The 18,156-nt window shown below is 39.9% G+C and overlaps 1 protein-coding gene and 1 long non-coding RNA gene across 5 annotated transcripts in view; one reads left to right on the top strand and one right to left on the bottom strand.

Annotated features, from left to right (window-relative positions):
* LOC309845820 overlaps positions 1-18,156 on the bottom strand; it is a 220,128-nt gene that overhangs the window by 32,592 nt on the left and 169,380 nt on the right. Inside the window, exons 1-3 of one of the 3 annotated variants that reach the window (XR_014301518.1) lie at positions 7,536-7,617; positions 2,018-2,124; positions 549-1,124 (exon numbers count right to left, since the gene is read on the bottom strand). This is a non-coding gene — a long non-coding RNA (uncharacterized lncRNA). Of the gene's footprint in view, positions 1-548; positions 1,125-2,017; positions 2,125-7,535; positions 7,618-18,156 lie in introns of those variants that run through there. The other 2 variants (XR_014301519.1, XR_014301517.1) reach the window with 2 other exon arrangements.
* GRM3 (glutamate metabotropic receptor 3) overlaps positions 6,680-18,156 on the top strand; it is a 226,234-nt gene continuing 214,757 nt past the window's right edge. The window contains exon 1 of one of the 2 annotated variants that reach the window (XM_082694145.1): positions 6,680-7,652. The gene's annotated coding sequence lies outside the window, so the exon portion shown is untranslated. The remainder of the gene's footprint in view (positions 7,653-18,156) is intronic. The other variant, XM_082694144.1, reaches the window with a different exon arrangement.

The following is an 18,156-nucleotide window of genomic DNA, read 5'->3' as shown; positions in this document are numbered from 1 at the left end:
CTGAGCCACCCAGGCGTCCCTAGGGCCTAAGAATTTTAAATGATACATATTACTTTCAGATAAAGAATGAGCCAGATGTTAATGTAATTAAGAACAGGTACTATACTTGACTTTGGCCCAAAAGGTCGCTTACTCACAACTTATATACGACCAAAGAGTGCCGGCCTCAACTGGCAGCTACAAACATTTTCCTTCCATGGAAGATCTATTTCTGTCACCTCTCTTTTGAGTCAAAAATTTAATGATGGGCTGAAATGTTATCTCCAAATAGAAAAGGTTTAAGAGGGAAACACTGAGATTACTCCCTGAGTCAGATGCTATTGACTGACTGACCCAACTGCCAATTCCATTCACCCTCTTTCTTGATGCTCACACCAAAGAGGCTGAAAAAGCCAATAACACAGTTTTCCAACATAATTTGTAGCTACAGTCAAATGAACAGGTCTAGCCAGTTAGACATAAATGGTATTATGGTGTGTGGTGATGAGAAAGATTGTGCATTCTTGATACACAGGGCAAACATGACTTACACTGCTGCTTTCTCCTACCTCCTAAATGAGTGATGTGATAGCTGGAGCAGAAACAGCAATATTGCAACATAAAGGAAAAGACAGAAATGCTTAGTCTTGATATGTGAAAATAAACCAAATGGAAAACAACTATTTATTTAAGCAACAGTTAACTGAACTATATGTCATTTGCAGCCAAAAGGCATTTCTAATGAATATGCTCCTTCTCACACATGTGTGTTTAGTCTTCACATGGAGTCCTTGTGGAACAGCAGGCTCTTACCTTAGTAATTATAGTCAAAGGTCATTTGAGCTCAGGATGTTCCTCATAAGCAGCAACATATAATCATTCTTCCTAAAAGGCCTCTTTTATACATCCCATCATGTTGTATACTTAATGATTTGTTGACATTTCTGCCCACCATTATCAGAAGAGAAATTTCAGGGCCCCATCTTATCTCCTCAGAATCCTAGATACTTGGAATAGTCTCAACTCTGGATTTCCATTCAAGATGTGATCTCAGGGTCTAGAGATAGAGCCCACCTCCAGCTCAGCCTTCAGTTCAGAGTCTGCTTGTCCCTCTCCCTCTGCTCCTCCTCCCGTGTGCTCTCTCTCTGAAATAAATAAGTAAATAAGATCTTGTTAAAAAAAAAGGACCTAAAACTAAACCAACTTTCTTGTTATAAAAATACAGAATTGAGACACAACCCTGAAAAAAGATCTTCCAACCATCTAATCTTCTACTTATCAGATAACCAGCAGATACCCAGAGCTCAGCAATATGTCAGGCTGTTTTAGGCACTTGAAATCAAAAAAAGTTAGCACAAAAACCCACTCCCCTCAAAAAGTGGGTGAACCAGATTAATAATTAATGAACTATATTAACTCTTCAAAACTCCTCCTACACAGATATTTGGGAACATGTGCTATATGGACAACACAGTTTACTCAAGTATAAAAACGTAAGTCCATGTGATCTCTTTATCTTTGAAGATTGATTTATTTGCTCAAAAAACATCTACTGAACAAGTTTTCTCCTCCCAGTCCCCACACCTATGCATACACACATTGTTTCCACAAGAACAGGGATATGATAGTAAACATAACAACCTTAGTACCTACCCTCATGAGATGTCCAGTCTGAGGAACACAAAGATTTTGATTTCTTGTGGTGAGTATTTTCAAAGGATCTACTATTTTTATTAATCTTTCTTTTCATTCATATTTATTTAATAATTGAAAATCTTAAAATCTTTTCAAGAGTTACTTTAATAACAGATATTTTAATACTTGAACATTCAAGCTTAGAACCAACCTTAATTAGCCTGTTAATTGTATAATACACAAGACAAAAATCAAACACATCGTAAACATTCAAGGTCACTTTTTTTTCTTCATGAAAATCAGGGAAAACATGCAAAAGGATCCAAAGTATGATGAGAACATTTATACTCCTAATAAGTGAGGCTTGTAAAGCACCACAAAAACAATTTCATTTTTTTCTCACCTGCTTGAGCATATCTTGCCTATGGGGCTTTTCTTCTCTTATCTTCTTGGATGTAATTCAAGGCTGGTACCTCTCCTTTCAGATTGTTCCCAGATAAAAATTCCTTCCTTCACATTAGTACAAAACAAAACAAAGCAAACTCATGTGGATGGAATGGGCTTTGATGCAGAGTATTAATCAAAATTCCAAAGTTCATCTTAGTTAAAAGCTTTTCCCTTCCCCCATCTGGGGAAGGCAGTAGGGGGAAGCCAGCAATGGAACCAGGAAGGGCTCTCCTCCCTATTCAACCAGCTTCTCATCCTCATCCTCCCTCCACTACAAGCAGAAGATGGAGCTTTTGATCCTTCTGATTTGAAGAAGTCTGAGATAGAAGGTAGGAGTGGACAAGAAAAGTTCTCTCTGACCAGTACTGGTCTGGCCTTTTTTTTCCCCATGCTTAGCAGGTATTCAAAGTAGACTTTTCTAAGCCCAATTTAATCAGTTCTTTGAAGACCCTCGAGCTCCGGGGAATCTCTCATTGCAGAATCTGAACTGATTCTGGTAAGGCTTTCATGACTGGTCACTTATAACCTACTAGAGGTCCCTGGTTGTCTTCACTTCACCTCCAGCTTCTCCTAGTCAGTACCAACCCCAACCACACCCCCAACCAGAATGATTAATCACCAAATGGCCACCTTCCACGGGGTTGTTGCAGCCTTGCATAGGAACACTGGATGACTCCTGGTTGCCTCTGTGCAAAGCACAACCCGCACAGTTGCATTACCACAGCCCTGCGCCCCACACAGCCTGCCTATCAGAGATTCAAAGTTTCTCCTCCAAGCCCTTCTGATTGGGATCTAAGACAACATATCTTCTTGCTCTGTGCTCCCTGTCTTCACATCTAGTGTGTAGAAAACCAACCCCTTATACTTGTCATAGGTGGGAGTTCTACTACCCACCAAGTTCAGCCTTCTTTCCTTTGGGGCCTCTGGGAGACAAATCTACACACAGCCTCTTGCAATTTATTTTATTCTGCTGTGAAATACAAAGCAGTCTACTACGTCACCCTAATTCCAGGGCATATGGCAATGGTTTCCCTATAGCAGAAGCACCTGGCTTAAAAGTAGAAGTGAGGGAGAACACATACTCCCAATCCTCTACCTATAAAGTGAGAGCAAACCAAAAACTCCAATTGCCTACCCCTCTCAGGTTCTTGGACTTCAACTCTCCCATAATGTATAGGGTTTAAAGATACTCCACTCATGGGGCCCTAGGGTGACTCTGTCAGTCAAGCAACTGACTCTTGATTTCAGCTCAGGTCATGATCTCAGAGTTCTGAGTTGAAGCCCCAAATCCAGCTCTGCACTCAGCAGAGAGTCTGCTTAAGCTTCTATCTCCCTCTGCTCTCCCCACCCCCATGTGCACGCTCTCACGCGCGCGCTCTCTCTCTCTCAAATAAATAAATAAATAAATAAATAAATATTTTTTAAAAAAAAAGATCCTCCACTTGCATCTAGCACAGGGGGTCTGGCAATTCATGCTTGGGAATACAGAGTACTTGGCACCTCTTGCCTGGTACCTTCCATCAAAATTAATACTAGAATATTTTTATTTTCATATTGTATAACAGTAATTAGAATCAGAATTTGCAGATGACCCAAAGGGGAAACACATTTTTAAAGAAGTTGGAAAATAAGGCTTAGGTATAAGCTTGGGTATAAACAAATTAAAAATAAATTTTAATATTTTACACATATATTATATATTTACGGAGATATATGTATTCGATTTCCAGAACTGATTGGTCCTATCCTGGAAAAAGAATTATATGCTCCATGGCAGATGGAGTAAGGAAAGCCTGAAACAGGAGTTTCCAGCCAGACGATGAGAGGGTGTAGGAAGCCATATAATTTAATGCCAAACCTGACACTTTTGAAAAACAGTGAGCTCTGAGAATACAACCGGACAAGAGATGTAAACCAGAACCACCCCAGACAAACTGGACACCTGATCAGTCTATATATAATGATTGAAATAACTGCACTCTGAGGACTGACTAGAAACCAGCAATGAAATTGATTTCTGGATTGAGCCAACGGAGATTGGCTCCAAAGGGAATGCTAATGAGAGTGAACTCTGGATCAGAATGAAAATATGGAAGGCATCTATTTGTAATTAATGATGACAGCACATCAACTCCCAATGTTATTCCTGAATGAAAGGTAGTATACTGAACAGACCACATTAAAAAGGCATTACACCAGAAGGCAGGAAATTAACTATAAAGTCCTAAGAAGAAATATCATGATTAATCATTCAAATAAATATAAATGGATTAGTAAAAATGAATCAAAGTAATATAAAGTATGAATGAGAAAGTGATCTACAGGTCCAAACATGGGCATGTCTTGAAAAGACCAGATAACAATAAATGTACTATACATGCTAGACCAGAAGTACTTAAAAGTGGCGAAGAGAATTGTTTACAAATGGAGCCCAGTTAGAATACTTGAGGGAGTCTGGGTGGCTCAGTGGGTTAAGCCTCTGCCTTCAGCTCAGGTCATGATCCCAGAGTCCTGGGATCCAGCCCCGAATCTGGCTCTCTGCTCAGCAGGGAGCCTGCTTCCTCCTCTCTCTCTGCCTGCCTCTCTGCCTACTTGTGATCTCTGTCAAATAAATAAATAAAACCTTTAAAAAAAAAAAGAATACTTGAGGGAGGGTGGGAGAAAGGGAAAGGTCATTTCCTAATTTACATGCCTTTTAGCCAGAGGTTGCTATTTAGTTGATCCCTTGAGGCTTTTAAAAGGAACTTGAGAACATGCATGTACATGCAGGCGGGCACATAAACACACACACACACACACACACACACACACACACATAAACATTAAAAGTTAAAGCCATGTTCTCAATGATAAACTTATACTAAATTAAAAAGGAAAAATTAAAGCACAAGACTAAGTGCCTTGAATTAAATATTATATATGGCACAACAATGAAAATACCACACAGTTAGCTGTAAACTAGAAACTAATAGAGCAAATATTTGCATACTGCCTAAATGGTACTTATTAATCCCCAAAATAACTCTGAGATGAGCGATTACTATTCCCATTTTATAGATGATCAAACCAAGCTAAACTGAGGTTAAGAACCTTGCTTAAGCTCACCCAGCTAGGAAGGGATGGCACTTAAGGATTCAAATTCAGGTAATACATTTTCACCAGGCTGAAAAGCCCCTATGTTCATCATTTCTGTGTGCATGTGGCAGGGGAGAAAAAAGTGTCCCATAAGGCCAGACCCAAGAACAGATTAATAATTTACTCAGTATTTCCAGCTCCCCACATCGCCAGCCCTAGTAGGTGAAGTAGAGAACATGTGGCTCTGGCCATGCAGTGCAGCCTATACACCAGTGCTTGCTTTTGTGCAAACACAGCTACTTTTATTTTTAATGAATGGAAACATCAGATCTTTTCTGCTTCTCCCTTATCTCAGCTGATTCTGACAGTCTTTGAAAGGCAAAAAAGGTATCTTGTGGAATATTCTGGAAGAAACCAAAAGCTGCCAACATGACTTCATGCATATCTGAAGCACTGCAGTGAACAGATCCTTATGCGCTCCTTTGTCCTGTCACTGCTCCTTAATGTACGCTTGTCTATCAGACAGACATTGTGAAAATTCTTACAAAGTCTAATGTGATTTTGGTACATGTTAGGTAATAGCAATGAAATACAAAGAAAGAATGATTTTGCTGTTATTTGGGCACTGCTGTTGCATTCCAGAAGGAATGGTTTTGGAAGAGGAACTTCAAGCATTTTTAGAGTTTCACTATTTAATAACATTTTAATTTTTATATACTAGAGTTTCTAGTTTCAGTCGTGTTCACAATGGAATATTTAAGTACATGTGTCTTCTAAATATTGTCTACTCTCTGAAAGAATTAGTAGTAAAATTATTTCTGTAGTTTAAATGTTCTGACTAGGTTACAAGAGCAGGCAGTTGTTAAAACAACTTAACATTAAATATTAAAGAATAAATGTAGCATTGAAGCATTACGTTTAATTGTCTCCGGCTCCCTATAACTCAGTCCTTGTTTAACAAAAAGTTAGTATATCAGGGCGGAAAAATTAATGCCAGTGAAGTTTCGATTCTGAAATTAAACACAGTGTGTTTCTTTAAACATAGAAAGATGCCTGGAATTTTACCTTTAGGATTGTATCTTAGCTTGGAGCCTATTATAGCTATTTCCGTGTGCCTTTTTCTCTTTTGTGTCTACGTCACCGATTCAAGGTTTTTATTTATTTAATTTCAAGAAGAAAGAAAAGGTTCCGTAGAGAGCAGTGCCTGTGTGTGCCAACCCCAAGTAGGGCTAGAGAAGGACTAACGTGGGGGTGGGGGGAGTCGCTGCAAGAGGCCTGGGTGGCAGCATAGGAGGGCAAGAAGGAAGGTAATTCAGCACTCCCCTCTGATCTTATTCCACCTAAGAAATTTAGGAGAATGCGAAAAAGCAGCAGCCCAGCATTCTTGAGGGGGCGTGGCTTCCCTCCAGAGGCTGTCCAATCGCATTCCTTCAGAGGGAGCTATCCCAAGAAGATTGATGGGGGTTGCTAGGAAACAGGAGCGTCTCCCTCCCGCCTGACCCAGAGATTGTTCTGCACAAGCCCTCTCCAGGGGCTCCCAATGTGCAGTTGAGCGGTGTGTGGGGCAGAGAGGCACACCAGGCTCTCAGGCTCACTTGCTCCCTCTCAGCACCCGCTCTCCCTTTCTCCTCCAGCATGCGATCAACCCGTTGCTCGGGGATCGCTGGAGAGTTCTTCCACGGCCGCTCTCCCACAGGCAAGAGCTCGAGCTGAGCTTCAAAGTTGGAGCCGCAGATCTTCCTGCCGGCCCACGCCCCTTCATCCCACCCCTCCGAAATTCACCCACCCTTGCCTGCCCTGCCTAAGGATTTCCAACAGAGTGAGGCGAAGCAGCTAGCAAAATCGTCCTGGCTCTCCTATAATAATCCTCTTGTCTAGGTACCCTGGCTCACTGAAGACTCTGCAGATACACCCCTATTAAAAGGTGGGGGGGAAGGGGAGGGGGAAAGGAAAAGGAGAATGAGAGAGGGAGGAAAGGAGAAAGAGAATGAGAAGGAGAGGATGCCAGAAGGTCCTCGCCTCTGCCGAGAGTCCCAATTAGATGCGACGGTTTGAGCCTGGCCAAGGTGAAGGAAAGTTGCTTTCTGCGCCTGGGAAGTGGGTTTGCCTGTAAAGCGGAGAGGGACTCCTCTGGAAGTGCTCTCCTCCCCTCCACCGAATACCACTGGGTCTCCCCTTTTCCCAACCTCCTCCCTCCCTACCCCTCCCACCCTTCCTTTTCCCACTCCCCACTGCTTCGGAGGCCTGGATGCTCTGCCACCGGGCAGTGGTCCAGCGCGCAGCCGGGAGGGGGCGGGGGCAGGGGGCACTGTGACAGGAAGCGGCGCGCACAAGTTGGCCATTTCGGGGGCAAAATAAGTTCTTCCTTGGATTTGGAAAGGACAAAGCCAGCAAGCTACCTCTTTTGTGTCGGATGAGGAGGACCAACCATGAGCCAGAACCCGGGTGCAGGCTCAACCGCCGCCACTGCCACCTCAGTCAGCTCCAGTCCCTGCCAGGAGTTGTCGATGAGAGAGGTAAGGGGCCCAGAGGAGGACGTGTCCCTCCGGAGGGCACCCAGCGAGGGCGCGGAGGCGCGGGTTCCTCGTGGGGCAGGCTCAGCCAGGAAAGTTGAGGCAGAGCCCAGTTCTGCAGGGGGTGGGGCGGGAGGGGGACGGAGGCGATGTGGGTGTGCGTGAGTGAGAGTTTGTGTGTGTGCGCGCACGTCTGTCTCTCCGGGAGGGAGGCAGATTTCAGGGCACAGACCTGCGACCGGGGTGCAGGGTGCGAGAGGTGAGGGAAGAACTGGCTCTCACGGACCCCCAGAGAGACCAGTCTTGTCAGCCAACCACCACTAGCCTTGCTCTGGGCTCAGGATTCGTTCCTATTCGGGGGTTCCTTAGGCTTTGTGCACAGGAAACCTTGCGATGACTGGCTGCCACACTGGCGGTTTCATGTGGGTGTGGAGGTGGCCAGGAGAGGTAGGCAGCGGTCAGTGGGACCTGGTCCGTGTTGTAGCTGGAATAATGCTCTGCAGCCAGAAGCGGCCAGTGGTTCGCTCTCCTACCAGCACGCTTGGAAAGGAGCCCTAACTCGATGCCCTTTGCTCCTTTTGGCTTAAGCGAAAAATCGAAAAGCCAGACTGGAAGCATATCTCTTCATCGATCTTGTTCCATTTTCTTATCTGACAGTGAGGTAACTCAGAGAGGGCGGGAGATTCGCGATCCAGAAATAGACTAGGTAATACATCCAATAAGCTTGTTTCGTACGGATTTCATTTAGATTTCCTTCTAGTTCCTTCCCCGGGTTAATAAACGTGGAGGGCTTACGATACAACATTTTTCCATGGCTCTCTTAAGGGGACATGCCCCTGCCTTTTAAGTATTTTAAAGCATTGTAAATTCTGATTAGGAATAAAACTGTACTCTTTTAAAGATCTTTGGTCAAGTGCTGTTAATTTGCTGATAAAATATGCCTACTGTTATTGAATAATGATGTGTTTGAGGTAAATATAGTTACTTCTCAGGTATATGCAGAGTTGAGGTTAGTAAGAGTTGAGGACTGTGAGTTAAGGATCTCAGCAATAGTTCATTACTTTGAGTTTCTCTGCTTAATTTTGTTTGTGCTTTCTACTCTTAGCACTGTTCAGTAGAGCTATATTGTGTTTCTATGGGAAAAAAATTAAACATCGATCTGGAGAGAAACATTACTCATTTACCTAAATCTAAGTCAGCTTTGGTTTATCTGATCACATATCTGGAACCCTAATTGTTTACGTAAATAAATATATTTAATGGAGGCAGAAGACATCTCGGTTCTTATTACACTAAACTCCTGTGGATTATACAGCTCCTACCCAAAGCTGTTTACTTTACTCTATTACTTAATTCTATAGCACTATGCATCCTTTTTCTCAAAACTGCCCAATGGAATTTGAACAGATTCTAAAAAGTTATTGCACATTGGACCTTAATAAAGTGATATTTTTCCCTTTCACAATGGCATTGTCTTGGATGTACAAAGGTTTTTCACACCTGTAGGTTTTAGCTGTCCATCCTTTCAGGTTCTGATCACCCAGCAGGAGTATTTTGGATAGACATGCCCTAAGACTGTTTGGATTTATATTCAGAGTAACACGGGTGCTCAGGATGGAAACTGAGGAAAAGTCTTGAAACTTATGTTTTCACAAATAAAACAATGGAAATTCCAGAATGTCTCCATTCATTGGGCTAAAAAGAGGGATAAATGGTAAAAATATCTCTTAGTGTTGTTAAGGGCCCATTGACTCCCACAAAAATATCTGGGTATAAAACCTCCTGTTCTGTGAGCCAGATCATTGACAATGAAATGTGAAATCCAGCTTATAAAAAATTACGCCAACACAAGGAATAGGTTATATTTGGGGATTAGAGGAAGGAGGTACCTTTCTATTTAAACTGAATGGTTCTTTTCACACTTTAGGAAGATGTGATGAGTAAGTTGAGAAAATGTATAGAAAGCTACATAAACAGAAAATTTTATAAATAATGAAAATATATCTTATGATTCACTCATTTGTGTTTGATGGTCTTTTTATGAAGTTGTGGTGTACACGGGGAAAGAAATTAGTGTAAATTAGATGATTTACCCCACAATTACTAAACACATTAACATGATAAGCCCATCTCTGATTTTAGGTCACTGCAATTTAAATTGGTAAGTTGAACAAATGCAAAGATAGCATAAAGTTGAGTGATCTTTATTTTTAATTACATTTAAATTAATGTTTCTGAGTGAAAAAAATTAGGATAATTGTCAGAAGGTCACCTGTCTCACTTACCCTCATCATGATAGGTGATCAACCGGAATAGCACAAGACTAAGGATGGTCTTATTCTGAATGACTCCCAATAGTAACATTTTTAAATTTACCTAGGTATTTTTTCTTTTCTCTTCTTTCATGTCAAACTCTATTTTTTTCAAATCCAAACATTTTGTCCTTCTTGTCCAGTCCTCTAACCAATATCACAAAATGGTGCATGAATATTTTTTTTTTCCAGTTTCCTAGCTACCTCCTGCCAAAATATAGCCCACTGGCTTGGGATGAAATGTTTCAATGTGTTGTTCTGCACTCAACATCATCCCAATATAGCATTAAATTTAAAAAATGAAAATTAATGCCTAATTTCCATTGAAATCCAGAAAGACACGATGTGTTTCTGCACACTGAAATATGGCCAGAGTTCCAGGGTGAGAAATGTTTCCTCCAACGGTTACTCCCAAAAAATGAGTAGTAATCATACTTATCTCGCTTTGCGATTTTACACAGACTTTATTATGCATTTTCGTCTCTTCTGAGATTCTGTTAAATGCATCCAATTCTGTACTGGATGAATTTGTTGAAATTGTTCCCAAGAAGTAGCATAAAATTATAGAAGATTATCCACCAAGACTGAACACATAAAATGAGTACAATCATAGTAATCACAGAAACAGTAGAAACTATTAGGCCATTCCCCTCCTTCCACTTCTGATGTAGGCTTGGTCCCCATAGCATACTGTATTTTGGAGTATTTCAGTCCAGTCTGGTTTTAAATGGCTCAAGTAATGACTTCTTCATGTGCCTTTGAAAGACTATTTCACAGTCTAATAGTTCTCCCTATTTTGAACTTTGTTGTGATATTCAGCCTAATTTTCCCATGGTTCTATTTTATCTTGTTACTTACTCCCTATTATAATCCCACTGGATCAGTTAATTCTCTTGCCTGACTTAGACTCTTCATCTAACATTCATACTGAACTTGTAGTATATAAAAGCTTTATTCAGTTACAGGAGAGAATTCAAAGGATACAGTTCTATATCTGGACATCTTTTCTAAATATTTAATACACTTCTCTCAGGCTGTTGATATGTATGTGTATGATTACATGTTTCTAATAATTTATTTTACTAATGGAAGTGTGAGGAAATTTTTCATCTCTGACAGCAATGACCTATGTGAATATTGAGATGATCCTTTCTAAGTAATGTTCTATGTGGATGCACATTTATGAGACATTTTCATTGCAAATTCAATGTCAACAGAACCCCATCAACGCCCACACTACAAGGGAATTCTGTGACATGCTGGTCTGATACTCCATGAAGCCTCAGAAGCTGTTGTCATGTAAATTCTACTTTTGAAATCAAAGTGATTTCCATAATTAATAGAATGTGCTAGGAATATAATAGTGGATATAGTTTAGATGCGTACGTGTACATGATATACATAGTAATTCTGTTGGAATACAGTAGTCCCTTCATACAAAACACAATCTGAAAAGTCAGTATAATTAAGCTCAAATTCTTCACTGTGCTGTATCATGAAAAGTAAACTCAAATCATGCATATATCTATGTGGAATATATTTAGATGTATATGGAAGTACCATATGTGAAGGTTACTTTAAAAATAGAAAAGCCTGAAATAACTACAGGAGAGAAAGAGGTTTTTATTTTGTTCACTTAAAATCTGGTTCCTAGCCATCCATGTGTAGGCTTCTTTTAAGATTCTTAAGCCAATATCTTGGTAGACTCACCATCCCACTCAATTGTTTCTCCAAGTCGCAGACATTGAAATGCAAGTTCTGCTAGACAGTAGAGGAGTAAATGATATAATCAGGAAATAAGTTCGTAGGTTACACTTGGCAACTTCAGAAAATAAAGGACTAGGAGTAAGGTGAATCAGCAGCTAAACACAGAAATTTCCGTGCTCTCTTCTTCACTGCGTGGTAAGCACTAGATTGTACATGGAAACATTCATGTGAATTAAGTTAAGGAGACACTGAAGAGAATTAGCATTCCAAAACTGACTATATCTTTCAAGGAATAAAATTAGATTGCATGGAATAAATAATTTTTGAACCAGTATTCTCCCTCCTGAAGCCCCAAAGTGTTTTCATCATGCCATACATCACATAGTGAGTACCCTCAAAATGATTTTCCTTAGAAACAAAGGGGAAATCAATTTTCTTGGTGGAGGAAAAGTAAGGCATTAATATACTTGTGACTTCTCCCTGGAACAGAGGCCTTCTAAGAAGTCTGTATGTACAGAGAATATATTTCCTCACTAAATGAGTAATCTTTTTATGGAACTAGAAATTGTACACTGTACAGAGAAATAAATTGGGAAAACATTCGGATATTATCTATACAAGCACAGACTGAAACATCATATTTGAAAACAAAACCATATATACAAGGGGTCCCTACAAAAAGCCCAGGGTAGCTTCATTTTTAATTCTTTGTCAGAATTTACTTCACTGTCATTGTCTGGGCACCAATGCACACACCCACACCCACCTATACACATTTGAGTAAATTCAGTTGAGAGAGTATAGGTATGCACCAAAAAGACAGAAATTTCGAAACCATGATACTAAAACACATAGTTTGGAAAAAAAAATTACAGCTTATATATGTAGCATGAGGGTATTAAGAATACAAGTTGTCCTAGGAGACTCCCCTAAAAACTGGATTACCATCGTAAAGAAAAGGTAACTGACAGGGGAAGCAATTTGGTCAATAAATTTTTATTAAGCACCTATTATAAGATTCTTTTATTAAGCGCCTAATATAAGGTTCTGGACATGCAATGGGGACACACAAAATAATGTAAAAATACACACAAAATTTCACAAACATGTAAAGTTCAAAGTATTCCAAGAATTAAACTTGCAACTCTGGAATAGTGAAGAGGCTATGAGAATTGTCAACTGGATGAAAAAAGTTCCTTCATTTGACAGATGTATTTAGACTGAGAATTTACAATACAGATGTATTTGAGATACTGCTCGATGCTGAGAGATGACAAAACTAATGGTAGGTCATAATAATAGATGATAATTATTGACCAATTGCCATGTGCTAAGAATTCTGCTAGACCGTTCCATGGATTATCTGATTTAACATTCCACAGAACCTTAGAAGGCATATACTAGGATCTCTATTTTACTCAGGAAAGGGAAGCCCAGAGAGATAAAGTAATTTCCTCCAGTTCAGGTAGTTAACAAGGCAGGAATTGAAATTCAAAACTTATGTTCTTACCCCAAGTCCTATTCTGTTTACTACTAAGCTATATTGCCTCCGAATTTTATGCTAGGATTCATTTCAACAGTTGTTTTTGAGCTCCAAGTAGAGGGACATACTTCGGCAAAGAGGAAGACCAACCAGTGAAATAGAACCCACAGTGGAGTTCCCGGGCAGGCTTTACACATCCCCAGACAGAGCCAGTGTCTTCTGAGGGGCAAAGAAATGCAAATGGGAGAAATAAGCTATACAATTATCTACAGTTAACTAGAAAGAAGGGGGGAAAATTGAGAACCAGAAAAGTCTATGAAGACAATAGGTTTACTAACAAACTGAGAAATAAATACCAGGTGTGAAAATGTGAGCAAATTATAGTTCCTGGAGGCTAATTTTGATGAGCACCATAATCAGCAAAACTAAATATAGTGGCAAGAATAGTCTTACAAAGAGCCAGCATGGAGGGGAATAGCATTTCTGTTTGTTAAGGCTGAAAAAGGGTTCTCTCCTCTTTACAACCTCATTTCTTCCCGCCTAGAAAATGAGCTAGTAAAAACATTTTGTAGACTAGTAGAAATTCAAAATTTCCTTACCCAGCTGAAATAGTCATTCATACTTTATGTAAGAAATTCTCAGCATTTTATACATTTGGGCATTTATTCATAACATATACAACAACTTGAAAAAGGGAAAGATCAGGGGTTTCCATTTTTTTTTTTTTAAATATACTTGATGGTTTTTTTTTAATTTATTTTTTATTTTCAGCATAACAGTATTCATTATTTTTGCACCATACCCAGTGCTCCATGTAATCCGTGCCCTCTATAATACCCACCACCTGGTACCCCTACCTCCCAACCCCTGCCCATTTTTAAATATACTAAGAACAAGAGAAGCCAAGGGACCTGATGGTGATTCCAAAGACTTGGTCAGTCAGTAGCAATACTCTGGGAAAATCCACATATGAATCTCTGACCTGGGTGCTTTCCCGCAGGCAGGAAACCTGCTGTCTTAATTGCATGAATTTATGCTTCATCCCAAGAGCTGAAATAGAAGTCTTTATGTGAAAGTCTTTCTCTGATTTGTGATTTGTACTACAGTATTTTATGGACCTAAAAAATTGGATATCACAGAGCTGTCCCTCCATCTGATAGAGACCATCTCCTTTGATTGTTAATAAGACATAGCAGATAGAGTATTAGTAATATTTTACATTTTGCTTAACAATTTCAATGTACCATGTGTTGGTGAATATAAAATAATGGAAACTGCTTTTACAAAATATGTTGAAATGCATGCCAATTTAGGAGATGGCACTAGAAGGTCAAAACCACTAGAATTTGTATCTGTCTCAAGGAGAAAGAGATCTGGAGAATATAATTAACTGTTTCTATTTTGAAACATCTTATAAAGAAGCAAAGACCCTCTACATTCTGATGCATTAATCCCAGTGATTACTGTCAAGTCCAGATATATTGGTGATCAGACCATACCTCACTTCAGAATTAATAAGGAGCCAAGACATGGAACTTAGATTCCTGATATATCTCCTCCATAGACTTCCCTCAAGGCCTACCCTTGGGAAAGATGTTTTGAAGAAAGCTAACGTCCTACTTCCTTCCAAGAAAAATTTCTTCCAGTACTTGTCTTGGTTCATTAATTTCTCTGAATTTTAAACTAAATTACTTCATCCCAAAGGTACAAAAGACCATATGTTTCTGGGTCCACATAGTCCAACAACCTTCCAAAACATTGGATTTACAGGATCATTTTTTTTTTTCTTTCAGAAAAGCTAACATCATCCAGTATGGTAGAGAGTGGACAACTATAATTTGTGCCTACTTCGCAATTCTGCCTAAGAGATTTCCTTCCTTGGCTGTGACTTCCTAAACAAACATGATGCAGAAAGTTTAGAAAAAAGAGACCTTAAATCTGGTTATTGAACAAAGGAAGCCCTCATAAGGAAAAGACTGAGGTGTTACAGAGAGCTCATCTTACCCACTTTTTTCCTGCTAAAATGCTAAAGCTGGAGGTGCCTGGGTGGTTCACTCCGTTAAGCACCCAGCTCTATTTCAGTTCAGGTCTTTATCTCGAGGTAGTGAGTTCAATCCTAAAGCGATATTTGATGCTATATGATATAGGTAAGGAATCCACTAATTTTAAGTATGTCCCTCAGAGGGAAAAGATTAGAACACATGAAGTAGGAGAGAATGAGAAACTTGAAGGACAAAGTCAGAGAGGTAGGGGACCTTTCCTTCCCACCCTCCCATCTACTACACAAACAACAGTCATCTTGACTCTGTTATAAACTGTGTTTATCAAATTATTGCCCAAAGAGCCTGCCTCAGAAATATTTTGAAGTGTACTTAAAATGAAGAATACTGGGGAAGTCATATTCCAGACTGATGTCATTTAGTTTGGGGTTCAGCAATACATGCACTAAATACCTTTCCAGATTATTCTCATGCACACTCAAGTCTTAGAAGCACTACTGTCGTAGTCTGCTCAGGCTGCTATAACAAAATACTGTAGACTTGGTGGCTTAAACAACAGACATGTATTTCTTATAATTCTGGTGACTGGTAAGTGCAAGATCAAGGTACCAACAGATTTGGTTGCTAGTGAGAGCCTGCTTCCCATTAAGGGAGCCCCCATCCTTATAAGCTCATCTAACCTTATTACCTCCCAAAGATCCCACCTCCAAATACTATAACATTAGGGTTAGGGCTTCAACAGATGAATGTGGGATGGGAGTAGAGGGAGACACAAACATTCAGTCCACAACAACTGGACAGAGAATAATGGTCATACAGAGAATACCCAATGAATCACTCTACAAAATTATTCTCCACAGCAAATCCACTCTGATTAGATTAACCCGTTGTCTAAAATAAATTCTGCAAGCCAGAATATTAATCAATTAATTAAGCTCCACTAATGAAGTGCAGTCCCCATGAGTTGTGTGAATAGATTCATTTTCTGGTAACCTCATATTGTTTTCATTGCAAGGAAATATTTCTTTTATTACCAATAGCAAATTCTACTAACATACATAAACATGATACATATTTATTAAAATCTTAGAAAAGGGAGTTTATTGGTATTTGAAGAGTATTATCAATGAAAACATTCTATTTCTGAAAACAGAAATGCTTATTGATTTGGAAAACCACACACTTAACACTCAAATTGTCTTTATAACTATATTCCTTTGAGCTGGGGGATGTGGGAAAACATTATTTGTCACAGTTCTCCCCTTTGCCCTCCGGATCTGCAGAGTGGGAGAAAAAATTTTTTAAAAAGCCTCATTTGGCAACTTCTTATACATTCTCCACTCAGCTTCTACTTCGTTCAAGTGAATGGTTGCTTAGCTGAAGCTGGCAATCCTCACAAATACTGCCAAAGATAGTTTCCTAAGCAGCGTTCGGAGCCACATGGGAAAAAACTGAAGAGGGAATGAGGGATAGGCAGCAGGGGGGTGGGGAAGCTTGGGCTGGGCCACCAGCTTCACTTCCTAGGGGGCTTGAGCAACCTCTTTGTGTTCACTTGCATTCCACACTTAACAAATGACTTCATGAAGCAAAAATCAAGAATAATTAAAAAAAAAAAATAGACATCTCCCCACTCTCCCCAACATTAAAAAACATTTGAATTGTTAAAGCTCAGGCTGTCACAGGCACAAAAATGTTAAATTGCTGGAAGTGACACTGTGTTCCTGGCATAGTGTGACTTCCCTACCCTCTGTGGTGGTTGCAGTGCTCATGCCGATAACGGCCCTTCCGCCAGCCTCTCCCACGGACACAGAGTTCTAGTTAGTGAAAGCTAAAAGCCCAAAACCACCCTAGACACTGGTCTTCCCTCTTAGTTCCAGATTCTAGGAGGAACACCATCATTTCCTTAGAAAATGGTTCAAAATCTTGGAATTGCCAGTGACATTTCTTTTCTCTCTGGTCCTCTATTGATCCTTCCTTCACAACTCATCTTGTGTGTGTTTTCTTTTCTCTCTGACTACTGCCAAAACCTTAGCCCTGTTTTCATCACTTGTCCCCAGTCTTCTATAACAGTTCATCTACTCCAGTCTCTCCTTCCTCATTATTTATTTATTGAGCCAGATACTGAGTAAGTGCCTACTGTATGTACCCAGTCATTGTTCTAGAGATATCATAGCAGTAAAAGACAACAACCAAAGGAATTTAGGACTTCTGTACTCACTCAGCTTTCACTGAATAGTGAGAGTCAGACAATAAACAAGAGAACGAAGATGCTGTACAGAAAATAGAATGATGTGACAAAATGATAAAATATGATATCCTGATATCTAGAGAAAGAGGTAGGGATTCGGAAAAGGCAACAGTGAGCCACCAGTTGAGTTTTGATGAATAACTGATTTTTACATTCCATTACTTGGTTTAAAAGGCATTAACTATCAACTCATCGTTTGAAAAGGAAGTTTGAACTTCCTAACTTGGCCATCAAACTCTTCTACAAGCAATTCCCAATGGATCTTTCCAAACTTTCTTCCTCAATAGGATCCTCTCCTCTACCCAGATTTTCTGTTTGCATGCAAAGTATACCTTTGAGCATCAATATGGTCACAACTTCATTTAGAATGTGCTTTTTTTTTTAAGATTTTATTTAGTTATTTGACAGAGATCACAAGCAGGCAGAGAGGCAGGCAGAGAGAGCAGGGGAAGCAGGCTCCCTGCTGAGCAGATGTGGGGCCCCATCACAGGACCCTGGGATCATGACCTGAGCCGAAGGCAGAGGCTTTAACCCACTGAGCCACCCAGGTGCCCCTAGAATGTGCTTTTCACTTACTTTCTCCAAACCTGTATTTTAAGGCCAATTTCAAATCTCACCTTATTAAGTCCAAACTAACGATGCTTACATTTGTCCTACTAAAGCCTTTTTTATCCAAGATAGTCATGTGATCCTCATCAGATATGGGCTTCAATAGTGAAATACTATTTTGACCTGAGTAAAAGGCAGGAAGAACACT

The sequence above is a fragment of the Mustela nivalis genome (assembly GCF_964662115.1).
Source record: "Mustela nivalis genome assembly, chromosome: 12".
Lineage (NCBI taxonomy): Eukaryota > Metazoa > Chordata > Mammalia > Carnivora > Mustelidae > Mustela > Mustela nivalis.
This window is presented reverse-complemented; position numbering and strand designations above follow the sequence as displayed.